Source organism: Aethalodelphis obliquidens, unplaced genomic scaffold (assembly GCF_003676395.1).
Source record: "Aethalodelphis obliquidens isolate GAN/ISIS:26980383/991018 unplaced genomic scaffold, ASM367639v1 scaffold84, whole genome shotgun sequence".
Taxonomy (NCBI): domain Eukaryota; kingdom Metazoa; phylum Chordata; class Mammalia; order Artiodactyla; family Delphinidae; genus Aethalodelphis; species Aethalodelphis obliquidens.
In genome coordinates, this window is record NW_020838028.1 from 1,063,020 (window position 1) to 1,072,976 (window position 9,957).

Consider the following 9,957-nt stretch of genomic DNA (forward strand, 5'->3'; position numbering starts at 1 on the left):
GCCACAATGTATAGATTGTATAGAGGATGGCTAACATTAAGGGGTGATCAAACAGCTCTTAATGTTGATTGAGAATGAATTTCCAGGCATATTAGGGGACAACTGAGAAATAGCACTATCCCAGAAACTAAGAGAGGAGAGAAGTTTTTAAAAAGTCAACAGTCACAAATGCTGAGAGGATAAGAGAAAATTGTTCTTTTAATTAAGCAACTAAGAAGTCATTGGGCAAGATTTGTTTCAAAGTAATGAAGGGACCAGAATCTAGATTGCCGGAGATTGTGGAGTGGATAGGAAGTGAGTGAGGAAGATGATGGTTGGAGGCTCCCTTTTCAGAAGCTGTAAAGAGTGGAAGAGAGATAATGTAGAAGATGGAGGATGAAGGTCAGGGTCTGGTTTACTTAAAGATCACAAATACCTGACCTCCTTTTTATGTCCACAGGAAAGAGTCTGGAGGAAGGGAGAGTTGAAGATATAGAATAGAGTGTAAATAAATAATGAAAAAAGGATTCCTGAGAAGACAGAATAGGTGACATGCTGTGGAGAAAAGTATCTTAAACAGGAGAAAGGACACCTCTTCCACCCACAAGGTGTACCCGTGGACACAGGTACATCTGAAACAGAGAGTAGACCTGAATTATTTGATGATATCTCTGAGGCCAAGTCATCTTTTGAAAGTTGATAAGGGGCAAAAAAAAAAAAAGGGCTTCCCTGGTGGCGCAGTGGTTGAGAGTCCGCCTGCCGATGCAGGGGACATGGGTTCATGCCCCGGTCCAGGAAGATCCCACATGCTGCAGAGCGGCTGGGCCCATGAGCCATGGCCACTGAGCCTGCGTGTCCGGAGCTTGTGCTCCGCAACAGGAGAGGCCACAACAGTGAGAGGTCCGCGTACAGCAAAAAAAAAAAAAAAGAAAGAAAGTTGATAAGGGGAGTGACAGCAGGACCCAGGTGCAGGAACTTGAAAATGTTCCTTGAAAAGAGGAGAAACCTAGAAAGTGTGGGAAATGGCAGCATTGCCATTTGGGTCCCTATGCTTTGTCAGTGTCTCCCTGTGGTAGTGGAGGCACCCACAATGCTCTGCACTTGATGGGGTCTGCCTAGATAAAAGTCAAGAATTAATTCTAAATTTTTCAAGTTTAAATGAAAACCCTTCTAAATATTTTCAACATAGTGACAGACACAAGAAAAAATTAGTTGAAAAATTAGTTGGTCTGGTGAATGGTTAAAAATATCTATGTAATGTTGAATGCAGAGGGCATAGACATCAAATAAGCATACTATATGCATAGGCCATTATTCCCAACTGTCAGTCACTTAGCTGGAAACTAGATGAAACCATAGATGGATTTTGTTTTCCAAAATATTGTTTTAGAATGTTTTATTCTCTAACCATTCCCTATTATCCTACACCTGGCTACTTGACCAGGTGTTAATTCCCTTACTGCTGAACCCATTTGAGTTTGTTACTCCTGCTGGGCCATGCTCTAAAATCTATGTGTTAACTAGATCAGCTGAAAGTTTTAACCATTGTATTACATTAACCTCGGATAGAGCTGCTTTTACTGAATTGCTATTTAGTGTGCAATCATTGGCTTGTATTGAGGATACAATAATAAAATATATTCATAAAACACATAGTTGTGATTGCTGTAAGTGGGATGAGTGTACATTTTGATTTTGAGGACACAGTTCCAGTTTACACATGTCCTACTATAATGTTTACTAGTTCCGCTTTCACTCTCAAAAGTTGCCACAGTTACATGATCTCGATGTTGTTCTTTTCATTATACAGTGCCCTTTTTATGAGGTTTTGTGAGAAACTTTTGATCCTGTTCATGGTGATCAGTCATATCTGTGCTTCTTCTGAGCAAGTGGGTTGTTTTTATTATTTACACATGGTGACTCATAACTACTCAAGTAACCCTTTTACAGTTGACCTTAGAAAGCTTAGGGTCAAATTTGCCATCTGCCTCATAACAAGCTCAATAATATATATTTTTACTTTAATCTCATTCCTTTGTTTTTCCTTTTTGTTTCTTCTTGTTCCTTTTTTTCTCACCTATTTCTAATTTATATCTTGAATTTTATGCATGTTTGTCACTTTTCTTGAATTCTTTTTGAGACATCGATGTGAACAAAGAAAGACGAAACAAACATATTGCTTCTAGAACTTATCTGATATTCTTGAATGACTGTAAAACAGCTCTTTTTTTTTTTACCTTGAGTGTTCAATGTTTCCCATTTTTTGTCTACTTCTTCGACGCATGATATTTTGAAGAGATTGCCAGCTTTTAATCAGATTTGATACACTATTAAGAGATGATCTCTGATCAGGCTGCCACCTTAAAACAAAATATAGCTGATAACATTTTTCAAATAGTTTCATCTTCTATGATTGCAGAGCGTGAATAGAGAGGCAATCAGCTTAGTGAAAAAAAATAACACACAAAAATTTATCATCAGACAAATCCTGTTATTCACCTTCTCTAAATCCTAGGTCTCTGTAGCTTAGAGATACTATAACCTAATTCCTAGAGTAAATGAGGCAACATATATACAGTGCCTGGCAAATAGTTAGATACACAGTAAATTTCACCTACCATTATTTTTGTTACCTTTACAATTTACAAATCACTAACACTAAGGTTTTTGCACTGGGTAAGAACTCTTGACTTTTTTTCTTTTTTAACAAAAAAGCGTTTGAAGGACTTCTCTGGCACTCCAGTGGTTAAGACTCTGTACTCCCAGGGCAGGGGGCCCATGTTCAATTCCTGGTCAAGGAACTAAGATGTGCATGTCTCATGGTGCTACAAAAAAAAAAAAAAAAGGGTTGAAAGTTAAACTATTTATGACTTATCTGCTGGCAGCATAGTAGGGTAGATACTTTATCCAGTGTCTAGCTGAACACCTAGACACTGGAAAGTACAATACACAAATATACTTTTAAATGCATTGTGGAGCTTGCAAGAAAGTAAGGAAAATCCTCAAGATTTCTACCCACCCCCCAACAAAAATAAATAAAATAAAACAGCAACCTGAAAACAGAGAGGTAATTAAATGAGAAATTGTGGCTACTCTGGGGGCTTATGCCAAGATCAGGAGCCTAGAGTCTTGGGTATTATTCAGCATTCAGGGGTCCAAGAAAGTAGGTCCCAAGGTCCATACAAATTTGGGGAGGAGCTAAATGTGAGACACCTGCCACACCTCCCAACACTGAATAACGCTACAGCCTCAGTGAATGGGTGAACTGGAGAAAATCCCCTCCAGTAACATAAGCAAATAAGAAAGCCTGTTTATCATTGCCATAGCTTTAAGAGTAAAACACTAAAAATAATGGAATGTATAACTTACTATCAGATGGGTATGGAGTTGAAATTTATACATTCCTCATGGCTGGGGCCAGGAAATTAAAATGCCTACAGATTAGTAGCATCTCCTGACACCCAGGAAAAATAAACAGAAATCTTTTCTGCAGGAAAGTATCTTTTAATCTAAACCTCTCAGGATTTCTTAAAAATAAATTCAGCCAAATATGAGTTCACCCATGAAAAAATTAAACATGCACAAGGATAAGAAACAGCAAACAACAGATGTAGGCTTGTAAGGACTTCAGATATTAGCATTATGAGGTGCAGAATATAAAGTAAATAAGAAATGTTTAAGTAAAAGGTGGAACTGAAAACATGAGTAAGAAAAAAAGGAACTATCAATATACGAACAGGCAGATTTTAAAAGGAACCAAATAAAACTTCTAGGAATAAAAATATAATCATTGCAATTTAAAAAGCAATAGAGAGGGGAGTTTGGGATTGACATGTACACACTGCTATATATATATATTTTTAACATCTTTATTGGAGTATAATTGCTTTACAATGGTGTGTTAGTTTCTACTGTATAACTAAGTGAATCAGCTATACATATATATATATCCCCATATCTCCTTCCTCTTGCGTCTCCCTCCCACCCTCGCTATCCCACCCCTCTAGGTGGACACAAAGCACCAAGCTGATATCCCTGTGCTATGTGGCTGCTTCCCACTAGCTATCTATTTTACATTTGGTACACACTGCTATATTTAAAATGGATAACCAACAAGGACCTACTGTATAGCAGAGGGAACTCTACTCAGTATTATCTAACAACTTAAATGGGAAAAGAACTTGAAAAAAATAGATATATACATGTATATGTATAACTGAATCACTTTGTTGTATACCTGAAGCTAACACAATACTGTTAATCAGCTATACTCCAATGTAAAATAAAAAGCTTAAAAAAAAAAAAAAAGCAATAGAGAGGATAAACAGTGGATTAGGCATAGTAAAAGAGAAAATTAATGAATTGGAAGATAAGCCTAAAGATATTACCCAGAATGAATCAGAATTTTAAGCAGATGGAAAGTATGAAAGAAAAGTAAAGAAATATGAGGATAGAATGAGAAAGAGAATAGAGAAAATGGAGAGAAGAAATATTAAATTTTCCAGAATTGAGGAAAACATTCTCTCTCAGATTCGGGAAGCCCAGTGAGTTCCAAATGGGATAAATTTAATAAGAAATCCACACTTAGACATTGTAATGAAATTGCATTACCACCCAAACAAATAGATACATTGGTAGCAAGCCAGAGAAAAGAAGCACACCTTCAAAAGGGCAACAAATAGATTAATAGCAGGCTTCTAGACAGCAACAATAGAAACCAGAGGACAGTAAAATAATATATTCAAAGTACTAACAGAAGATACCTTTCAGCATAGAACTGTGTACCCAGCAAAACTTTCAAAAATGAAAGTGGAATAAATGTATTTTCAGATAAAGGAAAACAGAGCTTATAATCAACAAACCCTACTAAGAATTCTGAAAGGATGCATTTCTGGAAGAAAAGTCTGAGATGCAAGTAGAAATGATATCTAGAGAAATTGGTATGTATGTACACAAATTTAAACATTGAATGTAAAAATAGCAAAATGAACCAACCAAGCATAGAGGACACAAATTACTTTGCTGTTTCTTTCTATAGGTCTTGTAAGTTTGACACTATAATTTAAAAGTTCTGAACATAAAATATACAAAAAATAAAAGCAGGTATATCCTTGCATGTGTCCTTTTATATATGGCCAAGAAAATAATTAAAATATTAAAAATTAAACTGTCCTTTTTAAATAGCTGAAGGTTTAACATTGAGAATCCTTGTTTTAAAGAAGTAACACTTACGTTGTAATGATACCAGCTAGAAGTTCGGAACTATTCTAGCTTCTAAAATCCATGGTAAAATGGAAAAGAAGAGGAAACTTTGCTGTGCAGGATAAAGGTTCCCTACAATAATTTTTTCTGTCACATGTCTCTTTTTGGAGCCTATCATATTTTCTTTTAAACATCTCTGCGTGTATATTAGATCAATAAAAATGTAGAATGTTAATTTTGTAGAACACTAAGTAAAATTTATAGTCCAGATCCATAAGCAGTCAGGAGTAATACACACCACAATAACTCAGGAAAATTATTCCAAATTTGTCCTAGTAGATTTACAGAATAGTTGTGTTCAAGATTTCATCTTAAAATGGTGATAGATATTCCATTTGAGATATTCAATGATTTTGGTATTAGTAAAACATTTAGCTGTTTGTTCATCTATTAATGTGTTTAGATAATTCTTTGTAGTAGCAAAAACTATTTTGCTCACTCAGCTGGAATTTTATTTGGGCACTTTCTAGGGTTTTCTGCTGGATACCTTTTCTCAAAAGATTGTAAAATGTAAGGAAGAATCCAAAAATGTGCTTCCGGTTTTTATCATTGAAGTTATGTGCACATCTTAGCGAGAGGGGGGATATACACAAAGATAAATTTGTATCTCATATACAATTACTCTTTCACTTGGATGTGATGCCTGGAGATGTTTTACGGTGACAGGGTGCATACACACTGCATCTGATATTATATCATGGGACAGAGTTTTGTCCTAGCGTTATCAATGAAGATTCTAGGTTAGGCTTTCAATGCTCTAGTAGCAACAGTAAGAGGCTCAGGTATTTAACAAAGTAGATAGAGAAAATAAAACATGGGTATAGAGCAGCAATGTTCAAAAAATGAAATGGATACTCTTTCAAATTCCAGACCTGACCCATGCTGCCGCTATTATTTGGGCTCCTTGACAAGGTACTAGCAAAAGTCAACTCCTTTGATCCTTCTGAATTTAAGATCTGGGATATCATATATTGTGTTTACAATGAACAGTATTGAGGGGGGTAGGGGATGGGGGAATTGGATGAAGGTGGTCAAAAGGTACAAACTTCCAGTTACAAGATAACTGTAGTTAACACTGGTGTATAGGATAACGTATAATATGATAACTGTAGTTAACACTGTAATGTATACGATACTTGAAAATTGCTAAGAGAGTAGACCCTAAAAGTTCTCATCGCAAGGAAAAAAATACTTTTTTGGGGGGGGGGTTGTAACTAAATGAGGTGATGGTTGTTGACTAAACTCATTGCAGTAATCCTTTCACACTATATATATGTCAAGTCATTATGCTCTATACCTTAAACTTGTACAGTGCTGTATGTCAATTATATCTCAATAAAACTGGAGAAAAAGGGAAAATATGACATATATATGTGTGTGTGTATATACATACACACACACACACACACACACACACACACACACACATACCACACAATGGAATATTATTCAGGTTAAAAAGAAAGGAGGGCTTCCCTGGTGGCGCAGTGGTTGAGAGTCCACCTGCCGATGCGGGAGACACGGGTTCGTGCCCCGGTCCGGGAAGATCCCTCATGCCGCGGAGCGGCTGGGCCCGTGAGCCATGGCCACTGAGCCTGCGCATCCGGAGCCTGTGCTCCGCAATGGGAGAGGCCACAACAGTGAGAGGCCCGCGTACCGCAAAAAAAAAAAAAAAAAAAAAGATTTTAAAAAAGAAAGGAAATCCTGCCACTTGTTACAACATGGATGAACCTAGAGGACCTTAAGCTAACTGAAGTAACCCAGACACAGAAATACAAACACTGCATGATCTCCCTTATATGCAGAATCTAAAACAGTCAAACTCGTAGAAGCAGAGAGTAGAATGACCGTTACCTGGGACCATTACCTGGGAGGGGAAAATGGGGAGATGTTGATCAAGGGTTTCAAAATGCTAGTTATGCAAGATGAATAAATTCTGGAGTTATAATGAACAGCAATGTGACTATAGTTAACTATATTGTATACTTGAAATTTGCTAAATAAATAGCTCTTAAGTGTTCTTACCACAATTTTTTTTTTTTTTTTTTTTTGCGGTACGTGGGCCTCTCACTGTTGTGGCCTCTCCCGTTGCGGAGCACAGGCTCCGGACGCGCAGGCTCAGCGGCCATGGCTCACGGGCCCAGCCGCTCCTCGGCATGTGAGATCTTCCCGGACCGGGTCTCGAACCCGCGTCCCCTGCATCGGCAGGCGGACTCAACCACTGCGCCACCAGGGAAGCCCTTTACTACAAAATTTTTTTTAAAAAAAGAAAATGGTTACAATGTGAAGTAAAGTTAATATACTTGGTTAATATATTAATTAGCTTAATTGTGATGATTACTTCACAATGTATATCAAAGCATCGAGTTGTACGTCTTAACCATATATAATCATTTGTCACTTATATCTCAATATAGTTGGGAATTTTTTAAAAACCAAATTGATAGTAACTAGAAATAAAATATCATCTCATTTCATAAAGATATTCTTAATTTGAAAAATAGACAAGCTAGTCTCTAAATAAAGGCCTGGCTAAGAAGGCAGAAAACATCAGTATGTTTTCTGATACATATAGTATAATATCAAACACAATACTAAGAACAGAGGTGCTTGATAAATATTTTTCATTAACCATGACTTTGGACAGCCATTACCATTTTATGCCTCTGCTTTCCCCTCTTAAATCAAAATGATGATGTCTACAATTTCCTAATTAGCTAAGCACCAAGTTAACATATTAGTGTTTGAAAGTGCTCTTATCAAGCCCGCACAAAACAGAACAAAGAATTATGCCTGTTTTTTAAAGAGAGAAACTAAAGGGAGTGAGAAAAGACTTATACTTTATCAAATTTGGCTTCTACCCTGAACAAAAGAGACTTTTCCTGAAGGATCAACAGGGTTGGAAGTAAAAGAAGCCACACGACTGCAGAAAATTTGAAGTCATGTGCCCTGGAAATGATAAACGTAGTTCGTGATTTGAGGCAGAGGAAGAAAATAGAAGTAATATCTCTGCTGAATGATGTTATCCATTCCAAAGTTGCTGGCATTTTTTCTGCTATTGTGAAGCAGGTCATGGAGGAATTTTCAGCTACTGCAGTTTCCTTTAGCATACCACTGAATGAAACTAGTACTGACAGGTCTGAGGGCAGCCGACTCCTGGTTTCCATCTATTATGTGCATACCATGTCATCCAAAAAACAAAAACGCATCTATTTTAAGAACCCCTTTTGGACTTCCCTAGTGGCGCAGTGGTTAAGAAACCTCCTGCCAATGCAGGGGACACAGGCTCGATCCCCGGTCGGGGAAGATCCCACCTGCCGCGGAGACACTAAGTCCGTGCGCCACAACTACTGAGGCTGCGCTCTAGAGCCCGTGAGCCACAACTACTGAATCCCGCGCGCCTAGAACTTGTGCTCCGCAACAAGAGAAGCCACAACAACGAGGAGCCCGCGCACTGCAACAAAGAGTAACCCCCGCTCGTCTCAACTAGAGAAAGCCTGCCGTCAGCAATGAAGACCCAACGCAGCCAAAAATAAATAAATAAAATAAATAAATTTATTTAAAAAAAAACCCCAAAACCAAAACAAAACAAAAGAAGAACCCCTTTTGGAAACTTTAAAAGCAATCAATATCTTTGAAACGGTGAAAACCTTTTTGTCAAGCAAAACTTCAACTGTGCTTCCCAACCTTTTCCATTATGTCCTTGGCACAAACAGAAAATAGTATCTTTTTTGTATGGTAAAATGGGACAAATGGTTGCTCACAGAGGAGACTGTCCCTGTCCATTGCTCCAAGGATAGAAGGGAAACGTGTTGGGACACCAGTAACCCATTCAGGCACAAAGGCAAGGATGCTTTACTCCAGAATATATGTGATATTTGGTGAAGAAAGAAGCTCCATGCATCAATGAATCTTATTCCTGGTGCCTTGTCATCAAAGCCTCAGCGATCAGTAGTTGTGCCTCTTGCCAGGAAGGCCAGTGAGCCCTTTAAAGGAAGTTTGTCAAGAAATGTTAGTATTTGACACTCTTCTCAACTACACAGAAATTGGTGGACTTTCCCCAAGAGCAGTCTTGAAGAGCTTCATTGAATTTCAGACAGACAAATATTTTGCTTTGGTTATTATGGGGGTGGGGGGAAAGCCCATTCTCAGAACAGTACCGAGAGGAAAAAGTCCATTCATGTATCCTTTGGTAAATTACTGAAGTAAATTTTTTAATGTAGCTTAAGATTGTGAGAGAGGATATCTGAGAGAAATAACCATGTGAGCTGTCCAGTGATGGAGGAAGTGCTTTTACAAATGAAGTGGGGGTGGATAGGTAGACAGATTTAATAAAGCTTTATCTACTCAGCCATAAAAAGAAACGAAATTTAGTTATCTGTAGTGAGGTGGATGGACCTAGAGTCTGTCATACAGAGTGAAGTAAGTCAGAAAGAGAAAAACAAATATCATAGGCTAACACATATATATGGAATCTAAAAATAAAATGGTTCTGAAGAACCTAGGGGCAAGACAGGAATAAGGACACAGATGTAGAGAATGGACTTGAGGATACGGGGAGGGCGAAGGGTAAGCTGGGACAAAGCGAGAGAGTGGCATGTACATATATACACTACCAAACGTAAAATAGGTAGCTAGTGGGAAGCAGCCGCATAGCACAGGGAGATCAGCTCCTGCTTTGTGACCACCTAGAGGGGTGGGATAGGGAGGGTGGGA